The 27,763-nt window shown below is 34.0% G+C and overlaps 1 protein-coding gene across 2 annotated transcripts in view; it reads right to left on the reverse strand.

The window, feature by feature from the left end:
- The window catches only part of LOC135137030 (bcl-2-related ovarian killer protein homolog B), a 35,667-nt gene extending 17,912 nt beyond the window's left edge, over positions 1–17,755 (reverse strand). The window contains exon 1 of one of the 2 annotated variants that reach the window (XM_064066571.1): positions 17,555–17,755. The gene's annotated coding sequence lies outside the window, so the exon portion shown is untranslated. Of the gene's footprint in view, positions 1–17,087; positions 17,262–17,554 lie in introns of those variants that run through there. The other variant, XM_064066572.1, reaches the window with a different exon arrangement.
- Positions 17,756–27,763: the final 10,008 nt, after the last annotated feature.

Consider the following 27,763-nt stretch of genomic DNA (forward strand, 5'->3'; position numbering starts at 1 on the left):
TCTCGGTTTTTCGGTTTTTTAGTTTTGAGCTTTTCAATTTTTCGATTTTTCAGTTATCCGATTTTTCAATTTTTAAACTCTGGAGTTTCGATTTGTCGTTTTTCGAGTTTTAAATTTTAGATTTTCGAATTTTTACTTTTTAATTTTTTGATTTTTTAAATTTCGACGTTGCTAAATTTTCAATTTTCCGATTTCTCAATTAATCTATTTTTGATTTTCCCATTTCTTGACTTCTCGAACTTTCTATTTTTCAGTTCTTTAATTCTCCGATTTTTCGACTTTGCTTTATGGATTTCTCAATTTTCGAATTTTTTAATTTATCACTTCTTGGATATTCCTTTCAGTTTTTGGAAATTCCAGTATTTTGATTCTTTGACTTTTCGATTTTTGACTTCTTGATTTTTAGACTCCTGGATTTTTCGATCTTTTAATTTTTCGATTTGTCGGTTTTTCGTTTTTTTGCTTTTCAGCTTTTCGATTTTTGAATTATCCCATTTTTTAAATTTTCGAATTTTGATTTCTCGAAATGTTGCTTTTTCAGTTTTTCGATTTCTAAATTATAGATTTTCGATTTTTTTTTTTTTTTTGATTTTTGATGTTTCGATTCCTTCATTTTCGAGTTCTTTAATATTTTTTAATTTTTTAAATTTTGACGTTTCTGAATTTTCAATTTTCCGATTTCTCAATTAATCCATTTTTTGATTTTCCCCTTTCTCGACTTCCCAAAGTTTCGGTTTTTCAGTTCTTCAATTTTTCGATTTTTCAGGTTTTTGATTTTTCAATTTTCCGGTTCTTGCGATTTTTCGATTTTGCTTTTTTGACTTTTCAATTTCCCAATTATTCAATTTTTTAATTTACCAATTTTCGTTCAATTTTGTGATTTTTCATTTTTTCGATTCTTCAATTTTTCTTCTATTTTTGAATTTTTCGATATTTCAGTTTCTGGATTTTTTGCCATTTCGACTTTTCGATTTCTCGATTTTTTACGTTTCGGATTTTCAATTTTTCGTTTTTAAAACTTTAGATTTTTCAATTTTTCGACTGGTTTATACTTCGATTTCTCAATTTTTCAACAATTCAATATTTTCAACTTTTCAATTTTCAAACTTTTGAGTTTTTCGATTTTTCGAGTTTTCAGCTCAATTTTTCAATTTTCGAAATTTTTAAATTTTCGATGTTTCGATTTTTCAGTTCGCCGATTGTCCAATTTATTAAATTTGGTGAATTGAGAATTCTGATGATTTGAGGAATTGGAGCTGTGATGATTTGAAAATTCGGTGATTTAAAGATTTGCGAATTTGACGATTTGGTGGTTTGAAAATTTGAAGACTGGTAATTTGAGGATTTGGTTATTTGAGGATATGGTAATTTGAGGATTTGAGGTTTTGGTGATTTGAGAATTTTGAAATTCTGAGGATTTGGTGATTTGAGGACTTGAAAATTTGAGGATTTGTGAATTGAGGATTTTGGTGATTTGGTGGTTTGAGAATTTTTAAAATTTGAGGACTTTGGTGATTCGACGATTTGATGATTTGGGAATTTGAAGATTTGAGGACTTGAAGAATTGAGGATTCGGTGAAGTGAAGATTTTGATGATTTGGCTAATTGGGATTTTTGATGATTTGAGGATTTGGAGCTTTGATGATTTGAAAATTTAGCGAATTAAAGATTTGAGAATTTGATGATTTGACGATTTGGTGATTTGAAAATTTGAAAACTAAGGTGATTTGAAGATTCGGTTATTTAAGAATTTTTAGAATTTGAGTATTTCGTAATTTGAAGATTTAAGGATTTCGGAATATGGTAATTTGAAGATTTGGGGATTTGAAGATTTGGTGGTTTGAGGATTTTGAGGTTTTGAGGATTTGGTGATTTAAGGACTTGAAAATTTGGGGATTTTGATAAATTGATGATTTAGTAAATTTAGGATTTTGATGATTCGGTGATTTGAGGATTTTTAAAACTTGAGGACTTTGGTGATTCGACGATTTGAGGATTTGGTAATAAGATATGATATAGGTGATGATGATATATGATGAGATATGAGGATTTGCTGATTTGAAGCCTTGAAAAATTGAAAATTTTGATGATTTGGAGCATTGATGATTTGAAAATTTGGTGGTTAAAAGTTTTGAGAATTTGATGATTTGACCATTTGGTGGTTTGAAAATTTGAAGACTTTGGTAATTTGAGTATTTGGTAATTTGAGGATTTAGTAATTTCAAGATTTAACGATTTGAGGATATGGTAATTTGAAGATTTGAGGTTCTGAGGATTTGGTGATTTGAGGACTTGAAAATTTGGGGATTTTGATAATTTGTGGATTTAGTAAATTGAGGATTTGGTAATTTGAAGATTTGAGGATATGCTGATTTAAGGACTTGAAGAATTGAGAATTTTGATGATTTGAAAATTTGGTGATTTAAAAATTTGAGAATTTAATGATTTGACGATTTGGTTATTTGAGGATTTTTAGAATTTGAGGATTTAGTAATTTGAAGATTTAAGGATTTGAGGATATGATAATTTGAAGATTTGAATATTTGAGGATTTTGGGGTTCTGAGGATTTGGTGAATTGAGGACTTGAAAATTTGAGGATTTGATGAATTGAGGATATTTATGATTTGGTGATTTGAGGATTTTTAAAACTTGAGGACTTTGGTGATTCGACAATTTTATGATTTGGAAATTTGAAGATTTGAGAGCATGAAGAATTGAGGATTTGGTGAATTGAAGATTTTGATGATTTGAGGATTTGGTGAATTGAGAATTTTGATGATTTGAGAATTTGGAGCTTCGATGATTTGAGAATTTGGTGATTTAAAGATTTGAAAATTTGAAGACGGTAAGTTGAGGATTTGGTTATTTGAGGATATGGTAATATGAAGATTTGAGGATTTTGAGGGAGGATTTTGATAATTTGAAGATTTTGATGATTTCAGGATTTGGTAATTTGAAGATTTGAGGATTTGCTGATTTGGGGACTTGAAGAATTGAGAATTTTGATGATTTGAAAATTTGGTGATTTAAAGAATTGAGTATTTGATGATTTGGTGATTTGGTTATTTGAGGATTTTTGGAATTTGAGGATTTAGTAATTTGAAGGTTTAAGGATTTGAGAATATGATGATTTGAGGATTTTGATAATTTGGTGATTTGAGGATTTTTAAAACTTGAGGACTTTGGTGATTCGACGATTTGATGATTTGGTCATTTGAAGAATTTAGGATTTGATGAATTGAAAATTCGAAAACTAAGGTGATTTGAGGGTTTGGTTATTTGAGAATTTTTAGAATTTGAGGATTTCGTAATTTGAAGATTTAAGGATTTGAGGATATGGTAATTTGAAGATTTGAGGTTTTGGTGATTTGGGGATTTAAGGGTTCTGAGGATTTGATGATTTGAGGACTTGAAAATTTAAGGATTTAGTGAACTGAGGATTTTGATAAGACGAGGATTTAGTGAATTGAGGATTTTGGTGATTCGGTGAGTTGAGGTTTTTTAAAACCCTCAATTTTTGGATATTTGTTTCAGATTTGGAATTTTTCAGTATTTTGATTCTTCGACTTTTCGATTATTCTTTCGACTCCTCGATTTCACGATCTTCTGATTTCTCGATTTCTCAGTTCTTGAATTTTTCGATGTTTCTATTTTTCTATTTGTCGGTTTTTCGATCTTGTACTTTTCGGCTCTTCAATGTTTCAATTTTTGAAATATCCGATTTTTCAAATTTTTGAGTTTCGATTTCTCGATTTGTTAATTTTTCGTTTTTCGATTTTTAAACTCTAGATTTTCGAATTTTCAATTTTACGATACTTCAATTTTTCAATATTTTAAATTTTAGATTTTTCGATTTTTCAGTTCTTCATTTTTTTTATTTTCTTCAGTTTTCCGATTTCTCAATTAATCTATTTTTTGAGTTTCTCATTTCTCGACTTCCCAAAGTTTAGATTTTTCAGTTCTTCAGTTCTTCAATCTTGCGATTTTTCGACTTTGCTTTTTTGACTTCTCGATTTCCCAGATTTTCAATTTATTAATTTCCCAATTTTTGGAGATTTCGTTCAATTTTATGATCTTTCAGTTTTTCGATTCTTTAATTTTTCTTCTATTTTTCAATTTTTCGTTTGTTAAACTTTAGACTTTTCAATTTTTCGACTGTTTTATACTTCGATTTCTCAATTTTTCGAGTTTTCACTTCAATTTTCGGAATTTTTACAATAAGTAAAGAATTAATTCTTAGTTAAACAATGTAAACGTAAATAAACGCGTCTAAATAATTCTATTTCCCGCAGAAATTCTACACGTTTAGAGTCGACTTTGGCCTGACCCCGCTCCGGTCTATGGCTCAAACAAGTTCTCAGGCCACGATCTACAAGAAATGCCTTCAATTCAATTTCGCAAATGGTCAAAAAATGCTGAAATTTTCATAAAATTCTACTTTTGACCTTGATTAAAATTTATTTATCCTAAATCTTGCCTACTTTGCCATTCAAAGTTAAGTCATGGACGAAAACCGCTCGTCTTCCATTACAACAATTATTTATTGAATGTCAAACTGACACGAGAACTGTTGTTTATTAGCGTCGGCCGCAATTAGCAGCATTATTTTCACTTATGTTAATGCGATCAATTGAATCGAAGACCTTCAATGTTCTCTCGCAATCACCTCACACGTCCATTGTTTTTCCAACACCACGAGTAATTCCAGCACGCATCGCCGCCCCAACTTCGAAACTCGAGTTAAAGCGATGCGATCCCTAAAGTTTATAATTTTCTATTAGCATTCCCGTCCGTCCCGGGGACTTTCCTCTACACGTACCGAACAATGTTTAGAAAGTAGAATCGTTATTGAGGCTAATTTAAATAATGATACACGTCCATGCGGTCCCATTTAAATTCATGGCGGTGTCGGGCCGCCAAAATCGGCCCGACTCACCGCATGCGAGTCGCAGACAAAGAGTTCGTTCTTGCAGACTTCCCCAAGATAAGGACACGGTTGAGGTGATCAATAATTCAGGACAGGTTGCGAAACGGCGAGGGGCTCATCTATCAATGTTGGGGGCGGCGGAGGGGGCAGGGTTTGATGCAAGAGTAATTGTGTGTGGTGTTTTCGCCGGAGGAAAGGACAGAGCAGTTGGGGAATTTTTTGCCTGGAAGTTGCTTCACTTGTAGCGAAATATTTTTTTTATTGTGTTAAGCGAGACTACTACACTTAAAACGTTCACTTTTATAGGTAGCACTTCACTAATTCGGTATAGTAATAATATTGGTTCTTAGAAAATATACTCAAATCTAAAATTAACAGACGTTGGTTTCTCAAAATAGTGTAATTATTAATTATTTATTATTAATATCCTCAAGGTCAGATTGGGTGGATCAGGTTTGATCAAGTCAGGTTAGATGATGTTAGGTCAGGTCAAGTCTGATCAGATCCGCTTAAGTCAGGTTAAGTGATATATGGTCAGGTCAGCTCAAGTCAGGTCAAGTTTGGTCAGATCAGCTGAAGTTAAATGTGGTCAAGTTAAGTCAAATTTTTAAATCCTCATATGCTTAAATCTTTAAATTACCAAACCCTCAAATGATTAATTCCAGGATTTTGATGATTGGAGAATCTGAAGATGTGGTGATTTCACGATTTGAGGATTTGGTGATTTGGGGATCTGAATATTGGAGGAGTTCGTGATTTGAGAATTTTGAAGACTTGAGGATTTGAGGAATTTTGTGATTTAAGAATTTGGTGACTTGTGAATTTTGAGGATTTAGTGATTTGAAAGTTTAAGGATTTGGTAAATTGAAGATTTTGATGGTTTTAAGATTTGGTGAATTAAGAATTTTGATGATTAGAGGATTTGGTGCTTTGAAATTTTGAAGACTTTGGTTATTTGAGGATTTTTAGAATTTGGGGATTTTGGGATTCTGAGGATTTGGTGATATGAGAACTAGAAATATAAGAATTTGGTGAATTGAGGATTTTGATAATTTGGGGATTTTGCTGATTTGGTGATTTGAAGATTTGAGGAATGTACTGATTTGAGGGTTTTGTTTTGTACGATAAGATAAACGGAAACTGATTTATAAAAACTAGTCTAATATTATATCACGCTTCCGTATGTAAAATATTTGAGGATTTGGTGATTTGAGGATTTGGTGAATTGAGAATGTTGATTATTTGAGGATTTGGTGATTTGAAAATTTGAAGAATTAGGTGATTCAAGGATTTGGTTATTTGAGTATTTTTAGAATTTGAGGATTTAGTAATTTGAAGATTGAAGGATCTGAGAATATGGTAATTTGAATATTTGAGGATTTGAGGATTTTGGGGTTTTGAGGATTTGTTTTAAAACTTGAGGACTTTGGTGATTCGAGGATTTGATGATCTGAGGATTTGGTGATTTGAGAATTTCATGATTTGACGATTTGGTGGTTTGAAATTTGAAGACTGGTAATTTCAGGATTTGGTTTTTTGAGGATTTTTAGAATTTGAGGATTTAGTAATTTGAAGATTTAAGGATTTCACGATACAGTGATTTGAAGATTTTGATGATTTGAGGATTTGGAGCTTTGATGATTTGAAAATATGGTGATTCGAAATTTTGAAGACTTTGGTGATCTGAAGAATTGGTTATTTGAGGATTTAGTAATTTGAAGATTTAAGGATTTGAGGATATAGTAATTTGAAGATTTGAGGATTTGCGGTTTTGGTGATTTGAGAGTTTGGTTATTTCAGGATTTCGTAATTTGAGGATATGGTAATTTGAAGATTTGAGGGTTTGGTGATTTGACGATTTTAGGGTTTTGAGGATTTCGTGATTTGCGGACTTGAAAATTTGAGGATTTGTTGAATTGAGGATATCTAAAACTTGACTACTTTGATGATTCAAGGATTTAAGAATTTGGTAATTTGAATATTTGAGGATTGGAAGATTTGGATGATTTGAGGATTTGGTAAATTGAGAATTTTGATGATTTAAAGATTTGAGAATTTGATGATTTGACGATTTAGTGGTTTGAAAATTTGAAGACTTCAGTAATTTGAAGACTGGTGATTTGACTTTTGGCTATTTGAGGAATTTTAGAATTTGAAGATTTGAGGATTTGAGGTTTTGGTGATTTGAGGTTCTAGGGATTTGGTTATTGAGGACTTCAAAATTTGAGGATTTGGTGAAATGAGGATTTTGATAGATTGAGGATTTAGTAAATTGAGGATTTTGATGATTCGGCGATTTGACGACTTTTAAAATTTGAGGACTTTGGAGATTCGACGATTTGATTATTTGAGGATTTGGTAATTCAAAGATTTGAGGACTTTCAGAATTTTGATGATTTGAAGCTTTGATGATTTGAAAATTCGGTGAATTAAAAATTTGATGATTTGAGGATTTGGTGACTTCAAAATTTGAAGATTGGTGATTTGACTTTTGGTTATTTCAGGATTTTTAGAATTTGAGGATTCACTAATTTGACGATTTAAGGATTTGAGAATATGATAATTTGAAGACTTGAGGATTTGAGGTTTTGGTGATTTGAGGATTTTGGGGTTCTGAGGATTTGGTGATTTGAGGATTTTTAAAACTTGAGGACATTGGTGATTCGACGACTTGAGGTTTGGGTAATTTGAAGATTTGAGGATTTGAAGAATTAAGAATTTTGATGATTTGGAGTTTTGATTATTTGAAACCAAGTTTTAAAGATTTGTGAATTTGATGATTTGAGGATTTGGTGATTCAAAATTTGAAAACTTCGATGATTTGACGATTTGGTTATTTGAGGATTTTTAGAATTTGAGGATTTTGTAATTTGTATATTTAAGGATTTGAGGATACGGTAATTTGAGGATTTGAGGTTTTGTTGATTTGAGGATTTTGAGGTTCTGAGGATTTGGTGATTTGAGGATTTAGTAAATTGAAGATTTTGATGACTTGGTTATTTGAGGATTTTTAAAACTTGAGGAATTTGGTGATTCGACGATTTGATGATTTGAGGATTTGGTAATTTGAAGATTTGAGGATTTGCTGATTTGAGGACTTGAAGAATTGAGAATTTTGATGATTTGGAGCTTTGATTATTTGAAAACTCGGTGATTTAAAGATTTCTGAATTTGATGATTTGAGGATTTGGGGTTTTACTGATTTGAGAATTTTGGGGTTCTGAGGATTTGGTGATTTGACTGTTGAAAATTTGAGGATTTGATAAATGAAGGATTTTGATGATTCGACGACTTGATGATTTGGTGATTTGGGATCTGAATATTTGATGATTTAGTGATTTGAGAATTTTGAAGACTTGGGGATTTTGAGGATTTGAGGATTTAGTGATATGAGGGGTTGAGGAATTTTGTGATTTGAGAATTTGGTGTTTGTGAATTTTGAGGATTTAGTGATTTGAAGATTTGCTGATTTGAGCCTTGAAGAAATGAGAATGTGGTAAATTGAAGATTTTGATGATTTTAAGATTCGAAGATCTGACAAGTTGATGATTTGACGATTTGGTGGTTTGAAAATTTGAAGACTTTGGTAATTTTAGGATTTAGTAATTTGAAGATTTGAGGATTTGAGGATCTGGTAATTTGAAGATTTGAGGATTTGAAGTTTTGGTGATTTGAGGCTTTTGAGGTTCTGAGAACTTGGTGATTAAGGACTTGAAAATTTGGGGATTTTGATAATTTGAGGATTTAGTAAAATGAGGATTTTGATGACTTGGTTATTTGAGGATTTTTAAAACTTGAGGAATTTGCTGATTCGACGATTTGAGTATTTGGTAATTTGAAGATTTGAGGATTTGCTGATTTGAGGACTTGAAGAATTGAGAATTTTGATGATTTGGAGCTTTGATTATTTGAAACCGAGTTTTAAAGATTTGTGAATTTGATGATTTGAGGATTTGGTGATTTCAAAATGTGAAAACTTCGGTGATTTGACGATTTTTAGAATTTGAGGATTTAGTAATTTGAAGATTTGGGGATATGATAATTTGAGGATTTGAGGATTTAGTGATTTGAGAATTTTGGGTTCTGGGGATTTGGTGATTTGAGGACTTGAAAATTTGAGGATTTGGTAAATGAAGGATTCTAATGATTTGATGATTTGAGGATGGGGTAACTTGAAGATCTTACAATTTGATGATTTGACGATTTGGTGGTTTGAAAATTTCAAGACTTTGGTAATTTGAGGATTTAATAATTTGAAGATTTACGGATTTGAGGATATGGTAATCTGAAGATTTGAGGATTTTGGGGTTCTGAGGATTTGGTCATTTAAGGACTTCAAAATTTGGGGATTTTGATAATTTGAGGATTTAGTAAATTTAGGATTTTGATGATTCGGTGATTTGAGTATTTTTAAAACTTGAGGACTTTGGTAATTTGACGATTTGATGATTTGAGGATTTGATAATTCGAAAATTTGAGGATTTGCTGATGTGAAGACTTGAAGAGTTGAAAATTTTTATTATTTGCAGCATTGATGATTTGAAAATTTGGTGATTTAAAGAAGATTTGAGAATTTGATGATTTGAGGATTTGGTGATTTCAAAATTTAAAGACTTTTGTGATTTGAGGATTTTGGGGTTCTGAGCATTTGCTGATTTGAGGATTTTGATGATTTTTAAAACTGAGGACTTTGGTAATTTGAAGATTTGAGGACTTGAAGAATTGAGAATTTGGTGAATTGAAGATTTTGATGATTTCAGGATTTGGCGAATTGAGAATTTTGTTGATTTGAGGATTTGGTGAATTGAGAATTTTGTTGATTTGAGGATTTGGAGTTTTGATGATTTGAAAATTTGGTGATATAAAGATTTGAGAATTTGATGATTTCAGGATTTGGTGATTTGAAGATTTTTAGAATCTGAAGATTTAAGGATTTCAGGATGTGGTAATTTGAAAATTTGAGAACTTAAGGTTTTAGTGATTTGCGGATTTGGAGATTTGATTATTTGAAAATTTTAAGGTTAATTTTGAGGATTTTGGGGTTCTGAGGATTTGGTGTTTTAAGGATTTTTAAAACTTGAGGATTTTAGTGATTCGACGATTTGATGATTTGAGGATTTGGTGATTTGTAAATTTGAAGACTAAGGTGACTTGAGGATTTTTAGAATATGAGGATTTAGTAATTTGAAGATTTGAGGATATGGTAATTTGAAGATTCGAGGATTTGAGGTTTTGGTGATTTGAGGACTTGAAAATTTGAGGATCAGGTGAATTGAAGATTTTGAGGATTAAGTGAATTGAGGATTTTGACGATTTGGTGATTTGAAGGTTTGAGAATTTGATGATTTGAGGATTTGGTGATTTGAAAATTTGAGGAATGTGGTGATTTGAGGATTTGGGGATTTGTCAATTTTTCCCCATCTTCTAAAAATATCAATTTTTCAGAAACAAATTTTTTGCGCTGCCATAGTTGTAATTGACATTTTACGTTGACACGTGGCGTGTCGCAATGGCAATGAAAAAGGATCTAGTGTTGCAAAATACAAACGAGGAATTTAAGCTTTGAAAAAATAAATTGATTATCACAAAGTAATTACTACTAATTGATAATCATGTATCTAAAGTTATTATAACAAAAAGTGGCTCGAAATTTAAAAAAAGTGCAATATAAGTTGTAATCTTAAATAGGGGAATTTGTTGATCAAAATTTAGATTTACAGTAATTTGACAGTTGACACTAATCGGTGGTTTGGTTTATGTTGTTGACAACTATTATGTTATTACTGTTTCTTAGTAGTTCTTGTTAATTAAAAAAACCGTTTAAACTTGACGTTATTCCCAACCACACGCTGAATCATAATCACAAGATTCTCTCTAATCTGGAGCCGTATATAAAAATGTTTCCACTGGTAAGTATTTCAAACTTCTTGGGCTTGTGTCATTCTGCCGCTTTAAAAACGCTGTTAATTTATAAAATTTCGAATGAAATCTAGCCCGGACAAATTGACAGATTGGTATTTGACGTATTTGGTGATAAATTCAATACCAACATAATTTCGGTTCAGTAATATTTATTCTTTTAGTGATTGAAAAATGTAATTTTTTCAAAAAGGCAGCGCAAAAAATATTGTATGATACTCGTGTGAAAACTCCATTGCATTACTCACTTACATACAGCGCTCGACTGCGTCTCGCGCCGTATTCCCGTTCGTAATGCAATGGACCATTTTCAACACTTGTAACATAAATAACTATTACAACTTATCCGGGCAAATACGTATTTGTGAATTTTGAAGATTTACTGATTTGAAAGTTTGAGGATTTGGTAAATTGAAGATTTTGATTATTTTAAGATTTGGTGAATTGAGAATTTTGATGATTTGAGGATTTGCTGATTTGAGGATTTTTAGAATTTGGGGATTTTGGGGTTCTGAGGATTTGGTGATATGAGGACTAGAAATCTGAGAATTTAGTGAATTGGGGATTTCGATAATTTGAGGATTTAGTGCATTAAGGATTTTGATGATTTGGTGATTTGAAGATTTGAGAATTTGATTATTTGATTTGGGGATTTGAAGGTTCGAGGAATTGAAGATTTGAGGAATGTGGTGATTTGAAGGTTTTTGTTTTGTTCGATAAGATAAACTGCAACTGATTTATAACAATTAGACTAATATTCTACCACGCTTCCGTATGTAAATTTGAGGATTTGAGAATTTAAATATTTGAGGTTTTAGTGATTTGGGGGTTTGAGAAATTTTGTGATTTGGGGATTTTTAAAACTTGCGGACTCTGGTTTGGTAACTTGAAAATTTGAGGATTTCCTGATTTGAGGACTCGAAGAATTGATGATTTGAGGATCTGGTGAATGAGAATTTTCATTATTTGAGGATTTGGAGCTTTGATGATTTGAAAATTTGGTGATTTAAAAATTTGAGAATTTGATTATTTGAGGATTTGGTGATTTGAAAATTTGAAGACTTAGATGATTTGAAGATTTTTAGAATCTGAGGACTTAATAATTTGAAGATTGAAGGATCTGAGAATGTGGTAATTTGAAGGTTTGAAGATTTGAGGTTTTGGTGATTTGAGGATTTGGAGCTTTGATAATTTGAAAATTTGGTGATTTAAATATTTGAGAATTTGACGATTTGAGGATTTGGTGATTTGAAAATTTGAAGACTTTGGTGATTTGAGGAATTGGAGCTTTGTTGATTAAAAAATTTGATGATTTAAACATCTGAGAATTTGGTTATTTGAGGATACGGTAATTTGAAGATTTGAGGATTTGAGGTTTTGATGATTTAAGGATTTTAGGGTTCTGAAGATTTGGTGATTTAAGGACTTGAAAATTTGATGATTTGAGGATTTAGTGATTTGAAAATTTGAAGGCTAAGGTAATTTGAGGATTTTGGGGTCCTGAGGATCTATTGATTTGAGGAGTTGAAAATTTGAGGATTTGGTGAATTGAGAATTTTTAAAAGTTGAGGACTTTGGTGATTCGACGATTTGATGATTTGAGAATTTGGTAATTTGAAGATCTAATAATAATAATTATAATAATAATAATGTATTTATTGTCTAACAGAACATAATTCATAGATTTGAGGACTTGAAGAATTGAGGTTTTGGTGAATTGAAGATTTTGATGATTTGACGTTTTGGTGAATTGAGAATTTGGTGATTCAAATATTCAAAGACTTTGGTGATTTGAGGATTTGGATATTTGAGAATTTTTAGAATTTGAGGATTTAGTAATTTGAAGATTTAGGAATTTGGGGATATGGTAATTTGCAAATTTGAGGATTTAAAATTTTGGTGATTTGAGGAATTGGAGCTTTGTTGATTTGAAAATTTGGTGATTTAAACATTTGAGAATTTGAGGATTTGAAGACTGAGGTGATTTGAGGGTTTGGTTATTTGAGGATTCACTAATTTGAGGATATGATAATTTGAAGATTTGAGGATTTGAGGTTTTGGTGATTTCAGGATTTTAGGGTTCTGAGGATTTGGTGATTTGCGGACTTGAAAATTTGATGATTTGTTAAATTGAGAATTTTTAAAACTTGAGGACTTTGGTGAATCGAGGAATGGACGATTTGAGGATTTGGTAATTTGAAGATTTGAGGGTTTGTTGATTTAACGATTTCAAGGACTGAGGTTTTGATGAATTGAAGATTTTGATGATTTGAGGATTTGGTGATCTGAGAATTTTGATGATTTTAGGATTTGGAGCTTTGATGATTTGCAAATTTGATGATTTAATTTGAGAATTTGATGATGTAAAGATTTGAAGACTAAGGTCATTTGAGAATTTGATTATACAGTAATGATCGCGTATAGCGAACCGGTTAAAGTGAACTTCCTGATATAACGAACCAACTTGCAAAGTACGAACTGAAGTCCCATAAGATACGTGTTATTTTTTTCCGGTTATAACGAATCCGCTTATAGCGAACTTTCGGATAAAACGAACCAAATTTTTAATATTGAAGAAAAAAAAATCGTTTACAACGAACTTTTTCACCAGTCAGCTTTATCTGCACTACAAAATTACAGCCTATGGATTAGGGTATAATACATAGTCTAAAGAACAATTATCGACGACTTCTTCTTTCGAAAATGATTGATTCTATCGACAACGATTAGGAACACTTGTGTGTGGATCTATTAGATGCTGTCAATTTTATCAGTATGGTATGGCAAAAAGTATCAGAACAAACAATTGCTAACTGTTTTCGACATGCTGGGTTTCTACATGTGTGATGAAAAATTTGAACCAGAAGACGAACTACTATTGGTTGAATGGCTGAGAAAACATGAAAGCAATTCTGACGATGAATTTGATATCGCTTCGAAAAATACGTCCATTTTGACGACATTTTAGTGAAGTCTGAAATTTTGGATGATATTGTTAAATCAGTTCAATGGAACATTCAAACAGAAGATGAGACTGAAGACGAAGAAGATAACGGATTAACGGAGAAGAAGAAAAAGAGGAAACGATCCCAAAACCCTCCCAAGCGGTTTAATACATTAGGGCCGTTCGTCATTTTCTTCAGGCGCGAAACACTCCACACGGTATTTTAAATAAATTAGGCGAAATAGAATTGTATATGAATGAAATTAATTTTTCTCACAAGAAGTAAAATTTGAGATTATTCTCAGTAACAACTTTTATTTTTAATCAACTTTTTATTAATCAAGTTTTTTTTTCTTATATGTACTACTGTATTATTATCGTTACATGTTTATATTTTTGGAATACTTTTAAATGTTGTATACCGAAATACATAGTTAAGTTTATGAAAGTATATATTGATTTTTTTGAGATCATTTATAACGAACTTCGGATATAACGAACTACTTTTACCAGTCCCATGAGGTTCGTTATAACCGAACATTACTGTATAAGGATTTTAAGAATTTGAGGATTTTGTAATTTGTAGATTTAAGCATTTGAGGATATGGTAATTTGGAGATTTGAGGATTTGAGGTTTTTGGTAATTTGAAAGTTTGATGATTTACAGATTTGAGAATTTGGTGATTTAAAAATTTGAAGACTGAGGTGATTTCAGGATTTTAGGGTTCTGAGGATTTGGTGATTTGCGGACTTGAAAGTTTGAAGATTTGTTAACTTAAGAATTTTTAAAACTTGAGGATTTTGGTGATTCGAGGAATTGACGATTTGAGGATTTGGTAATTTGAAGATTTGAGGATTTGCTGATTTAACGATTTGAAGGATTGAGGATTTGATGAACTGAAGATTTTGATGATGTGAGCATTTGGTGATCTGAGAATTTTGATGATTTGAGGATTTGGAGCTTTGATGATTTGCAAATTTGATGATTTAAAGATTTGAGAATTTGATGATGTGAAAAGACTAAGGTCATTTGAGGATTTAGTTATATAAGGATTTTTAGAATTTGAGGATTTTGTAATTTGTAGATTTAAGGATTTGCGGATATGGTAATTTGGAGATTTGAGGATCTGAGGTTTTGGTAATTTAAGGATTTTGAGGTTCTGAGGATTTGGTGCTTTGAGGACTTGAGAATTTGGGAATTTTGATAATTTGAGGATTTAGTAAATTGAGAATTTTGATGACTTGGTAATTTGAGGATTTTTAAAACTTTAGGAATTTGGTGATTTGACGATTTGGTTATTTGGGGATTTCGGGATTTAGTAGTTTGAAGTTTTAAGGATTTGAGGATATGATAATTTGAAGAATTAAGGATTTGAAGATATGATAATTTCAAGATTTAAGGATTTGGTGATTTGATGATTTTGGGGTTCTAAGGATTTGCTGATTTGAGGGCTTGAAGAATTGAGAATTTTGATGATTTGAAGCTTTGATGATTTGAAAATTTGGCGATTTAAAGATTTGAGAATTTCATGATTTGAGGATTTGCTGATTTCAAAATTTCAAGACTAATTTGGTGATTTGACGATTTGGTTATTTGAAGATTTTTAGAATTTCAGGATTTAGTATTTTGAAGATTTAAGGATTTGAGGACATGATAATTTGAGATTTGAGGTTTTGATGATTTCTGAGTATTTGGTGATTTGAGGACTTGAAAATATCAGCATTTGGAGAATTGAGGATTTAGTGAATTGAAGATTCTAATGATTTGGTGATTTAACCATTTTTAAAACTAGAGGACTTTGATGATTCGAGCGTTTGATAATTTGAGTATTTGGTAAGTTGAAAATTTGAAGATTTGCTGATTTGAGTACTTGAAGATTTTCATAATTTGAGGATTTGATGAACTGAGAATTGTGTTGATTTGAGGATTTGATGAATTGTGTTGATTTGACGATTTGGAGTTTTGATGGTCTGAAAATTTGGTGATTTAAAGATTTGAGAATTTGATGTCAGGATTTGGTGATTTGAAAATTTGAAGACTTTGGTGATTTGAGGATTTGGTTATTTGAGGATTTTTAGAATTTGAAGATTTAAGGATTTGAGTATATGGTAATTGGAAAATTTGAGGATTTGGAGCTTTCATTATTTGAAAATTTTGTGATTCAAAGATTTGAGGATTCAGTGATTTGAAAATTTTAAGGTCAAGGTAATTTGAGGATTTTGGGGTTCTGAAAGATTTGGTGATTTGAGGACTTGAAAATTTGATGATTTGAGGATTTAGTGATTTGAAAATTTGAAGGCTAAGGTAACTTGAGGATTTTTGGGTTCTGAGGATTTGTTGATTTGAGGACTTAAAAATTTGAGGATTTGGTGAATCGAGGTTTTTGATAATTTGAGGGTTTAATCAATTGAGGATTTTGATGATTTGAAGGTTTGAGGAGTTGGTGATTTGAAGATCTGAGGAATTGAAGATTTGAGAAATGCGGTGATTTGAAGACTTTGTCTTCTACGATAAGTGACACTGAAACGGATTTATAAAAACTAGTCTAATATTCTACTACGTTTGCGTATGTAAATTTGAGATTTTGAGAATTTGAAGATATGGTGATTTGAGGATTTTGAGCATATGGGGATTTGTCAATTTTTCCCCATCTTATAAAACTTGTTCTAAAGGTATAAATTATTTTTAGAAACAAATTTTACAACTTATCCGGGCAAATATTTGTCAAATTTCTTAAAGTTAAAGCCTTAAGATTTCTTGGTATTTACCATATGACAGAAAAAAAAATCCTTTAGTACGCCGTAATGTTGGTATTGCAAACTGAATAAGGCACGTGTGGGTGTTGCCAACATCATTATTTCAAAACCAAATTGGACGGCCCACTAGAGCAGTGTTTTCGATTATATGGACAATGAAAAAACCTACTGAACAGAGAATTAAAAAAACTTATTGTATTAAGTGATACACAAAATCATATAATAATTTTTACCCAAAAAAATCACACGCAAAAAAACGAATCAGTTTTACGTCAAACGTTGGGAATTTTTTTTATATACCTACTTAAACATACATACATTTGGCAACATTTTACGAGTGATGTTTTAGAATTGACTCAGTTGGCGTAATTATATTCCCCTAGATGTAAATGTCATATGTATATGCGTCAGAGTTCTTTAGGTTATAAAAACGTCACACTTTTGACACTTCATCAACTGTCATTGACAAGAGTGTGAGGTTTTTATAACGTCACTGAATTGTCATCACATTAAGAAAATCTAGATTAAGTTTACATTACCAGAGATAGTCCGTCCAACGTCATCCATAAATATTTTAAATGGAAACCCCGTTCTCGACTAAACATCCCGCCACACATTAATCAAAAACTGCCCATTCCCCGACCTTGAACCACCCGAAATCCTACACCCAGCCCCGGCCGCGCTGCACCCCATCGCCCCCCGCCCCCGCCAAACATTGCACACGACCACCTCACCTCCGCCGCAAACAATCGCTCTCATCTCACTAAAAAATTGTATACACACGAGCACGCGGTAGTCAGTGCTTCTGTTGTGATAATAGTTCCAATGTCAACAAGCCGATAATTCCCATTGAACATAAAAGCGGGCCGGCGACCGCCGCGAAAAAACGCGTATTAGAACCTCCGCAAAAAATAATAATAATTAGAGTGTCCGCCAAGGTAACCCGAAGACGTCAAACGGCAAAGCGCCGCAGGTGCCGATTACGGTGTCGACAGTGTCAACTCACCTCGGCGAAGTCGTCCTCCGGGAAGCCCCACATCACCTGCACGTGCACTGCACCGGCCGACCTGGGGTTCGCGCGACCTGGCTTGACGCGGCGGGAATCACGAGGAAGTGGTGCTAAAGTCGGGCTGTCGACGACGCGAACGCAACATGTGATATGAAACGGTTTTTGGCGCGCCGGTCAACTCCAATTAAACTTGACGGTTCGCGCGATGATGCACGACGGAGCACGCAAGGTGCGCGTCTTGGGGGGCGGGGGCGGGAGGAAGCGGTGGGTGCTGCGGTCGCCGGTGACGGCGGAGTGAGAGCGAAGGAGCACGAGGAGTTTCAGCAGGTTGGAAACTGAAGTCCGGCGGTCTGTCTGTAGTCGGTCCGTTTGACGGCTGCCTCGTTTCAGTGGAACGTTTCTTAAAATATCTAGACTCTCAAGGAGCTCTCTCTTGTCTAAAAATTATGAAAACATTCAAGGACGTAGATATCGACATGCTGATTCCAAAAATATAGCATGTTGATGGTCACGAAGCAACATTTTCGAAAAAATCCCTGCGAAAAGCGAATTTTTGAAAATTTCAAAAATTTTGATATTTGAACGGTCGATTCTGGAAAAACGGTACCAATTATCAAAAAACCAAGGACGGATTTGAGTTCCAGAGCTCGAAATCTACAAGAAAATGTACTTACTTGAGTTTCGAAAATGTCAAAATTTTTGCGAAATTTGAAGAAGGGGGGACCGTTAAAAAATTTCAATTTTAAAAAAGTTGTCTAAAAATTATGAAAAAATTCAGGGACGTAGATCTCGACATGCTGATTCCAAAAATATAGCATGTTGATGGTCACGAAGCAACATTTTCGAATAAATCGCTGCGAAATTCTAATTTTTGAAAATTTCAAAAATTTCGATATTTTAACGGTCGATTCTGGAAAAACGGTTACAGTTATCAAAAAACCGAGGCCGGATTTAAGTTTTAGAGCTCGAAATCTACAAGAAAATCTACTTAGTTGAGTTTCGAAAATGTCAAAATTTTTGCGAAATTTGAAGAAGGGGGGACCGTTAAAAGATTTCAATTTTAAAAAAGTTGGCTAAAAATTATGAAAAAATTCAGGGACGTAGATCTCGACACGCTGATTCCAAAAATATAGCATGTTGATGGTCACGAAGCAACATTTTCGAAAAAATCGCCGCGAAATGCGAATTTTTGAAAATTTCAAAAATTTCGATATTTTAACGGTGGATTCTGGAAAAACGGTTACAGTTATCAAAAAATCGAGGCTGGATTTGAGTTCTAGAGCTCGAAATGTACAAGAAAATGTATTCAGTTGAGTTTCGAAAATGTCAAAATTTTTGCGAAATTTGAAGAAGGGGGGACCGTTAAAAAATTTCAATTTTAAAAAAGTTGTCTAAAAATTCTGAAAAAATTCAGGGACGTAGATCTCGACGTGCTGATTCCAAAAATATAGCCTACTGATGGTCGCGGAGCGACATTTTCGAAGAAATTGGTACGAAATGCCTAATTTATGGAAATTTCAAAAATTTCGATATTTCAACCGTCGATTCTGGAAAAACGGTTGCAGCTATCAAAGAATCGAGGCCGGAAGTGAGTTCTACGGCTCGAAATCTACAAGAAAATGTACTCAGTTAGGTTTCGAAAATGTCAAAATTTCGGCGAAATTTGAAGAAGGGGGGACCATTGGAAAATTTTCACTTTTAAAAAAGTCGTCTAAAAATTCTGAAAAAATTCAGGGACGTAGATCTCGACGTGCTGATTCCAAAAATATAGCTTGTTGATGGTCGCGGAGCGACATTTTCGAAGAAATCGCTACGAAATGACTAATTTATCGAAATTTCAAAAATTTCGAAATTTCAACCGTCGATTCTGGAAAAACGGTTGCAGCTATCAAAGAATCGAGGCCGGAAGTGAGTTCTACGGCTCGAAATCTACAAGAAAATATAGTCAGTTACGTTTCGAAAATGTAAAAATTTCGTCGAAATTTGAAGAAGGGGGGACCATTGGAAAATTTTCACTTTTAAAAAAGTCGTCTAAAAATTCTGAAAAAATTCAGGGACGTAGATCTCGACGTGCTGATTCCAAAAATATAGCTTGTTGATGGTCGCGGAGCGACATTTTCGAAGAAATCGCTACGAAATGCCTAATTTATGGAAATGTCAAAAATTTCGATATTTCAACCGTCGATACTGGAAAAACGGTTGCAGCTATCAAAGAATCGAGGCCGGAAGTGAGTTCTACGGCTCGAAATCTACAAGAAAATGTACTCAGTTAGGTTTCGAAAATGTCAAAATTTCGGCGAAATTTGAAGAAGGGGGCACCATTGGAAAATTTTCACTTTTAAAAAAGTCGTCTAAAAATTCTGAAAAAATTCAGGGACGTAGATCTCGACGTGCTGATTCCAAAAATATAGCCTGTTGATGGTCGCGGAGCGACATTTTCGAAGAAATCGGTACGAAAGGCCTAATTTATGGAAATTTCAAAAATTTCGATATTTCAACCGTCGATACTGGAAAAACGGTTGCAGCTATCAAAGAATCGAGGCCGGAAGTGTGTTCTACGGCTCGAAATCTACAAGAAAATGTACTCAGTTAGGTTTCGAAAATGTCAAAATTTCGGCGAAATTTGAAGAAGGGGGGACCATTGGAAAATTTTCACTTTTAAAAAAGTCGTCTGAAAATTCTGAAAAAATTCAGGGACGTAGATCTCGACGTGCTGATTCCAAAAATATAGCCTGTTGATGGTCGCGGAGCGACATTTTCGAAGAAATCGGTACGAAAGGCCTAATTTATCGAAATTTCAAAAATTTCGATAATTCAACCGTCGATTCTGGAGAAACGGTTGCAGCTATCAAAGAATCGAGGCCGGAAGTGAGTTCTGCGTCTCGAAATCTACAAGAAAATGTACTCAGTTAGGTTTCGAAAATGTCAAAATTTCGGCGAAATTTGAAGAAGGGGGCACCATTGGAAAATTTTCACTTTTAAAAAAGTCGTCTAAAAATTCTGAAAAAATTCAGGGACGTAGATCTCGACGTGCTGATTCCAAAAATATAGCCTGTTGATGGTCGCGGAGCGACATTTTCGAAGAAATCGGTACGAAAGGCCTAATTTATGGAAATATCAAAAATTTCGATATTTCAACCGTCGATACTGGAAAAACGGTTGCAGCTATCAAAGAATCGAGGCCGGAAGTGAGTTCTACGGCTCGAAATCTACAAGAAAATGTACTCAGTTAGGTTTCGAAAATGTCAAAATTTCGGCGAAATTTAAAGAAGGGGGGACCATTGGAAAATTTTCACTTTTGAAAAAGTCGTCTAAAAATTCTGAAAAAATTCAGGGACGTAGATCTCGACGTGCTGATTCCAAAAATATAGCTTGTTGATGGTCGCGGAGCGACATTTTCGAAGAAATCGGTACGAAATGCCTGATTTATGGAAATTTCAAAAATTTCGATATTTCAACCGTCGATTCTGGAAAAACGGTTGCAGCTATCAAAGATTCGAGGCCGGAAGTGAGTTCTACGGCTCGAAATCTACAAGAAAATGTACTCAGTTAGGTTTCGAAAATGTCAAAATTTCGGCGAAATTTGAAGAAGGGGGGACCATTGGAAAATTTTCATTTTTAAAAAAGTCGTCTAAAAATTCTGAAAAAATTCAGGGACGTAGATGTCGACGTGCTGATTCCAAAAATATAGCCTGTTGATGGTCGCGGAGCGACATTTTCGAAGAAATCGGTACAAAATGCCTGATTTATCGAAATTTCAAAAATTTCGATATTTCAACCGGCGACTCCGGAAAAACGGTTGCAGCTATCAAAGAATCGAGGCCGGAAGTGAGTTCTACGGCTCGAAATCTACAAGAAAATGTACTCAGTTAGGTTTCGAAAATGTCAAAATTTCGGCGAAATTTGAAGAAGGGAAATTTTCACTTTTAAAAAAGTCGTCTAAAAATTCTGAAAAAAAATCAAGGACGTAGATCTCGACGTGCTGATTTCAAAAATATAGCCTGTTGATGGTCGCGGAGCGACATTTTCGAAGAAATCGGTACAAAATGCCTAATTTATGGAAATTTCAATAATTTCGACAATTCAACCGTCGATTCTGGAAAAACGGTTGCAGCTATCAAAGAATCGAGGCCGGAAGTGAGTTCTACGGCTCGAAATCTACAAGAAAATGTACTCAGTTAGGTTTCGAAAATGTCAAAATTTCGGCGAAATTTGAAGAAGGGGGGACCATTGGAAAATTTTCACTTTTAAAAAAGTCGTCTAAAAATTCTGAAAAAATTCAGGGACGTAGATCTCGACGTGCTGATTCCAAAAATAGAGCATGTTGATGGTCACGAAGCAACATTTTCGAAAAAATCGCCGCGAAATGCGAATTTTTGAAAATTTCAAAAATTTCGATAATTTAACGGTGGATTCTGGAAAAACGGTTACAGTTATCAAAAAATCGAGGCCGGATTTGAGTTCTAGAGCTCGAAATCTACAAGAAAATGTATTCAGTTGAGTTTCGAAAATGTCAAAATTTTTGCGAAATTTGGGACCGTTAAAAAATTTCAATTTTAAAAAAGTTGTCTAAAAATTCTGAAAAAATTCAGGGACGTAGATCTCGACGTGCTGATTCCAAAAATATAGCTTGTTGGTGGTCGCGGAGCGACATTTTCGAAGTAATCGGTACGAAATGCCTAATTTATGGAAATTTCAAAAATTTCGATATTTCAAACGTCGATACTGGAAAAACGGTTGCATCTATCAAAGAATCGAGGCCGGAAGTGAGTTCTACGGCTCGAAATCTACAAGAAAATGTACTCAGTTAGGTTTCGAAAATGTCAAAATTTCGGCGAAATTTGAAGAAGGGGGGACCATTGGAAAATTTTCACTTTTGAAAAAGTCGTTTAAAAATTCTGAAAAAATTCAGGGACGTAGATTTCGACGTGCTGATTCCAAAAATATAGGCTGTTGATGGTCGCGGAGCGACATTTTCGAAAAAATCGGTACGAAATGCCTAATTTATGGAAATTTCAAAAATTTCGATATTTCAACCGTCGATACTGGAAAAACGGTTGCAGCTATCAAAGAATCGAGGCCGGAAGTGAGTTCTACGGCTCGAAATCTACAAGAAAATGTAGTCAGTTAGGTTTCGAAAATGTCAAAATTTCGGCGAAATTTGAAGAAGGGGGGACCATTGGAAAATTTTCACTTTTAAAAAAGTCGTCTAAAAATTCTGAAAAAATTCAGGGACGTAGATCTCGACGTGCTGATTCCAAAAATATAGCTTGTTGATGGTCACGGAGCGACATTTTCGAAGAAATCGGTACGAAAGCCTAATTTATCGAAATTTCAAAAATTTCGATATTTCAACCGTCGATTCTGGAGAAACGGTTGCAGCTATCAAAGAATCGAGGCCGGAAGTGAGTCCTACGTCTCGAAATCTACAAGAAAATGTACTCAGTTAGGTTTCGAAAATGTCAAAATTTCGGCGAAATTTGAAGAAGGGGGGACCATTGGAAAATTTTCACTTTTAAAAAAGTCGTCTAAAAATTCTGAAAAAATTCAGGGACGTAGATCTCGACGTGCTGATTCCAAAAATATAGCTTGTTGGTGGTCGCGGAGCCACATTTTCGAAGTAAACGGTACGAAATGCCTAATTTATGTAAATTTCAAAAATTTCTATATTTGAACCGTCGATACTGGAGAAACGGTTGCAGCTATCAAAGAATCGAGGCCGGAAGTGAGTTCTGCGGCTCGAAATCTACAAGAAAATGTACTCAGTTAGGTTTCGAAAATGTCAAAATTTCGGCGAAATTTGAAGAAGGGGTGACCATTGGAAAATTTTCACTTTTAAAAAAGTCGTCTAAAAATTCTGAAAAAATTCAGGGACGTAGATCTCGACGAGCTGGTTCCAAAAATATAGCTTGTTGATGGTCGCGGAGCGACATTTTCGAAGAAATCGCTACGAAATGCCTAATTTATGGAAATTTCAAAAATTTCGATATTTCAATCGTCGATATTGGAAAAACGGTTGCAGCTATCAAAGAATCGAGGCCGGAAGTGTGTTCTACGGCTCGAAATCTACAAGAAAATGTACTCAGTTAGGTTTAGAAAATGTCAAAATTTCGTCGAAATTTGAAGAAGGGGGGAACATTGGAAAATTTTCACTTTTAAAAAAGTCGTCTAAAAATTCTGAAAAAATTCAGGGACGTAGATCTCGACGTGCTGATTCCAAAAATATAGCCTATTGATGGTCGCGGAGCGACATTTTCGAAGAAATTGGTACGAAATACCTAATTTATGTAAATTTCAAAAATTTCGATATTTCAACCGTCGATACTGGAAAAACGGTTGCAGCTATCAAAGAATCGAGGCCGGAAGTGAGTTCTACGGCTCGAAATCTACAAGAAAATGTACTCAGTTAGGTTTCGAAAATGTCAAAATTTCGGCGAAATTTGAAGAAGGGGGGACCATTGGAAAATTTTCACTTTTAAAAAAGTCGTCTAAAAATTCTGAAAAAATTCAGGGACGTAGATCTCGACGTGCTGATTCCAAAAATATAGCCTGTTGATGGTCGCGGAGCGACATTTTCGAAGAAATCGGTACGAAAGGCCTAATTTATCGAAATTTGAAAAATTTCGATAATTCAACCGTCGATTCTGGAGAAACGGTTGCAGCTATCAAAGAATCGAGGCCGGAAGTGAGTTCTACGTCTCGAAATCTACAAGAAAATGTACTCAGTTAGGTTTCGAAAATGTCAAAATTTCGGCGAAATTTGAAGAAGGGGGCACCATTGGAAAATTTTCACTTTTAAAAAAGTCGTCTAAAAATTCTGAAAAAATTCAGGGACGTAGATCTCGACGTGCTGATTCCAAAAATATAGCCTGTTGATGGTCGCGGAGCGACATTTTCGAAGAAATCGGTACGAAAGGCCTAATTTATGGAAATTTCAAAAATTTCGATATTTCAACCGTCGATACTGGAAAAACGGTTGCAGCTATCAAAGAATCGAGGCCGGAAGTGAGTTCTACGGCTCGAAATCTACAAGAAAATGCACTCAGTTAGGTTTCGAAAATGTCAAAATTTCGGCGAAATTTGAAGAAGGGGGGACCATTGGAAAATTTTCACTTTTAAAAAAGTCGTCTAAAAATTCTGAAAAAATTCAGGGACGTAGATCTCGACGTGCTGATTCCAAAAATATAGCCTGTTGATGGTCGCGGAGCGACATTTTCGAAGAAATCGGTACGAAAGGCCTAATTTATCGAAATTTCAAAAATTTCGATAATTCAACCGTCGATTCTGGAGAAACGGTTGCAGCTATCAAAGAATCGAGGCCGGAAGTGAGTTCTGCGTCTCGAAATCTACAAGAAAATGTACTCAGTTAGGTTTCGAAAATGTCAAAATTTCGGCGAAATTTGAAGAAGGGGGCACCATTGGAAAATTTTCACTTTTAAAAAAGTCGTCTAAAAATTCTGAAAAAATTCAGGGACGTAGATCTCGACGTGCTGATTCCAAAAATATAGCCTGTTGATGGTCGCGGAGCGACATTTTCGAAGAAATCGGTACGAAAGGCCTAATTTATGGAAATTTCAAAAATTTCGATATTTCAACCGTCGATACTGGAAAAACGGTTGCAGCTATCAAAGAATCGAGGCCGGAAGTGAGTTCTACGGCTCGAAATCTACAAGAAAATGTACTCAGTTAGGTTTCGAAAATGTCAAAATTTCGGCGAAATTTGAAGAAGGGGGGACCATTGGAAAATTTTCACTTTTGAAAAAGTCGTCTAAAAATTCTGAAAAAATTCAGGGACGTAGATCTCGACGTGCTGATTCCAAAAATATAGCTTGTTGATGGTCGCGGAGCGACATTTTCGAAGAAATCGGTACGAAATGCCTGATTTATGGAAATTTCAAAAATTTCGATATTTCAACCGTCGATTCTGGAAAAACGGTTGCAGCTATCAAAGATTCGAGGCCGGAAGTGAGTTCTACGGCTCGAAATCTACAAGAAAATGTACTCAGTTAGGTTTCGAAAATGTCAAAATTTCGGCGAAATTTGAAGAAGGGGGGACCATTGGAAAATTTTCATTTTTAAAAAAGTCGTCTAAAAATTCTGAAAAAATTCAGGGACGTAGATCTCGACGTGCTGATTCCAAAAATATAGCCTGTTGATGGTCGCGGAGCGACATTTTCGAAGAAATCGGTACGAAAGGCCTAATTTATGGAAATTTCAAAAATTTCGATATTTCAACCGTCGATACTGGAAAAACGGTTGCAGCTATCAAAGAATTGAGGCCGGAAGTGTGTTCTACGGCTCGAAATCTACAAGAAAATGTACTCAGTTAGGTTTAGAAAATGTCAAAATTTCGGCGAAATTTGAAGAAGGGGGGACCATTGGAAAATTTTCACTTTTAAAAAAGTCGTCTGAAAATTCTGAAAAAATTCAGGGACGTAGATCTCGACGTGCTGATTCCAAAAATATAGCCTGTTGATGGTCGCGGAGCGACATTTTCGAAGAAATCGGTACGAAAGGCCTAATTTATCGAAATTTCAAAAATTTCGATAATTCAACCGTCGATTCTGGAGAAACGGTTGCAGCTATCAAAGAATCGAGGCCGGAAGTGAGTTCTGCGTCTCGAAATCTACAAGAAAATGTACTCAGTTAGGTTTCGAAAATGTAAAAATTTCGGCGAAATTTGAAGAAGGGGGCACCATTGGAAAATTTTCACTTTTAAAAAAGTCGTCTAAAAATTCTGAAAAAATTCAGGGACGTAGATCTCGACGTGCTGATTCCAAAAATATAGCCTGTTGATGGTCGCGGAGCGACATTTTCGAAGAAATCGGTACGAAAGGCCTAATTTATGGAAATTTCAAAAATTTCGATATTTCAACCGTCGATACTGGAAAAACGGTTGCAGCTATCAAAGAATCGAGGCCGGAAGTGAGTTCTACGGCTCGAAATCTACAAGAAAATGCACTCAGTTAGGTTTCGAAAATGTCAAAATTTCGGCGAAATTTGAAGAAGGGGGGACCATTGGAAAATTTTCACTTTTAAAAAAGTCGTCTAAAAATTCTGAAAAAATTCAGGGACGTAGATCTCGACGTGCTGGTTCCAAAAATATAGCTTGTTGATGGTCGCGGAGCGACATTTTCGAAGTAATCGGTACGAAATGCCTAATTTATGTAAATTTCAAAAATTTCGATATTTCAACCGTCGATACTGGAAAAACGGTTGCAGCTATCAAAGAATCGAGGCCGGAAGTGAGTTCTACGGCTCGAAATCTACAAGAAAATGTACTCAGTTAGGTTTAGAAAATGTCAAAATTTCGTCGAAATTTGAAGAAGGGGGGACCATTGGAAAATTTTCACTTTTAAAAAAGTCGTCAAAAAATTCTGAAAAAATTCAGGGACGTAGATCTCGACGTGCTGATTCCAAAAATATAGCCTGTTGATGGTCGCGGAGCGACATTTTCGAAGAAATCGGTACGAAAGGCCTAATTTATCGAAATTTCAAAAATTTCGATATTTCAACCGTCGATATTGGAAAAACGGTTGCAGCTATCAAAGAATCGAGGCCGGAAGTGAGTTCTACGGCTCGAAATCTACAAGAAAATGTAGCCAGTTACGTTTCGAAAATGTCAAAATTTCGGCGAAATTTGAAGAAGGGGGGACCATTGGAAAATTTTCACTTTTAAAAAAGTCGTCTAAAAATTCTGAAAAAATTCAGGGACGTAGATAGCACGTTGTTGATCACGAGGCAACATTTTCGAAAAAATCGGTACGAAATGCGAATTTTTCAAAATTTCTAAAAATTCTGGAAGAACGGTTCGAATTATCAAAGAAACAAGGCCAGAAGTGAGTTCTAGAGCTCAAAATCCACAAGAAAATGTGTTTAGTTAAGTTTCGAAAATGTCAAAAATTGGCCGAAATTTGAAGAACGGAAAAATTTCACTTTTAAAAAAGTTGTCTAAAAATTCTCAAAAAATTCAGGCACGTAGATCTCGACGTGCAGATACCAAAAATATAACATGTTTATATTCATCGCACGTTTTCAAAATATTAGGTTTCAAAGTCGAATTTTCCAAAATTCGAAAATTTTTTTCGGTGCAAACAATTTCAGACCAACTTAATTTCCGCAAAAAATTTAGTTTCGTTTATAAATATTTACCCTCTTTTGGAATTCATAGTAGTAATACTGTTTTAAGAATCACGAAACATTAAT

This window comes from Zophobas morio, unplaced genomic scaffold, assembly GCF_036711695.1.
Source record: "Zophobas morio isolate AGI-343-1 ecotype UQ-CSIRO unplaced genomic scaffold, CSIRO_AGI_Zmor_V1 ptg000028l, whole genome shotgun sequence".
Classification (NCBI taxonomy): domain Eukaryota; kingdom Metazoa; phylum Arthropoda; class Insecta; order Coleoptera; family Tenebrionidae; genus Zophobas; species Zophobas morio.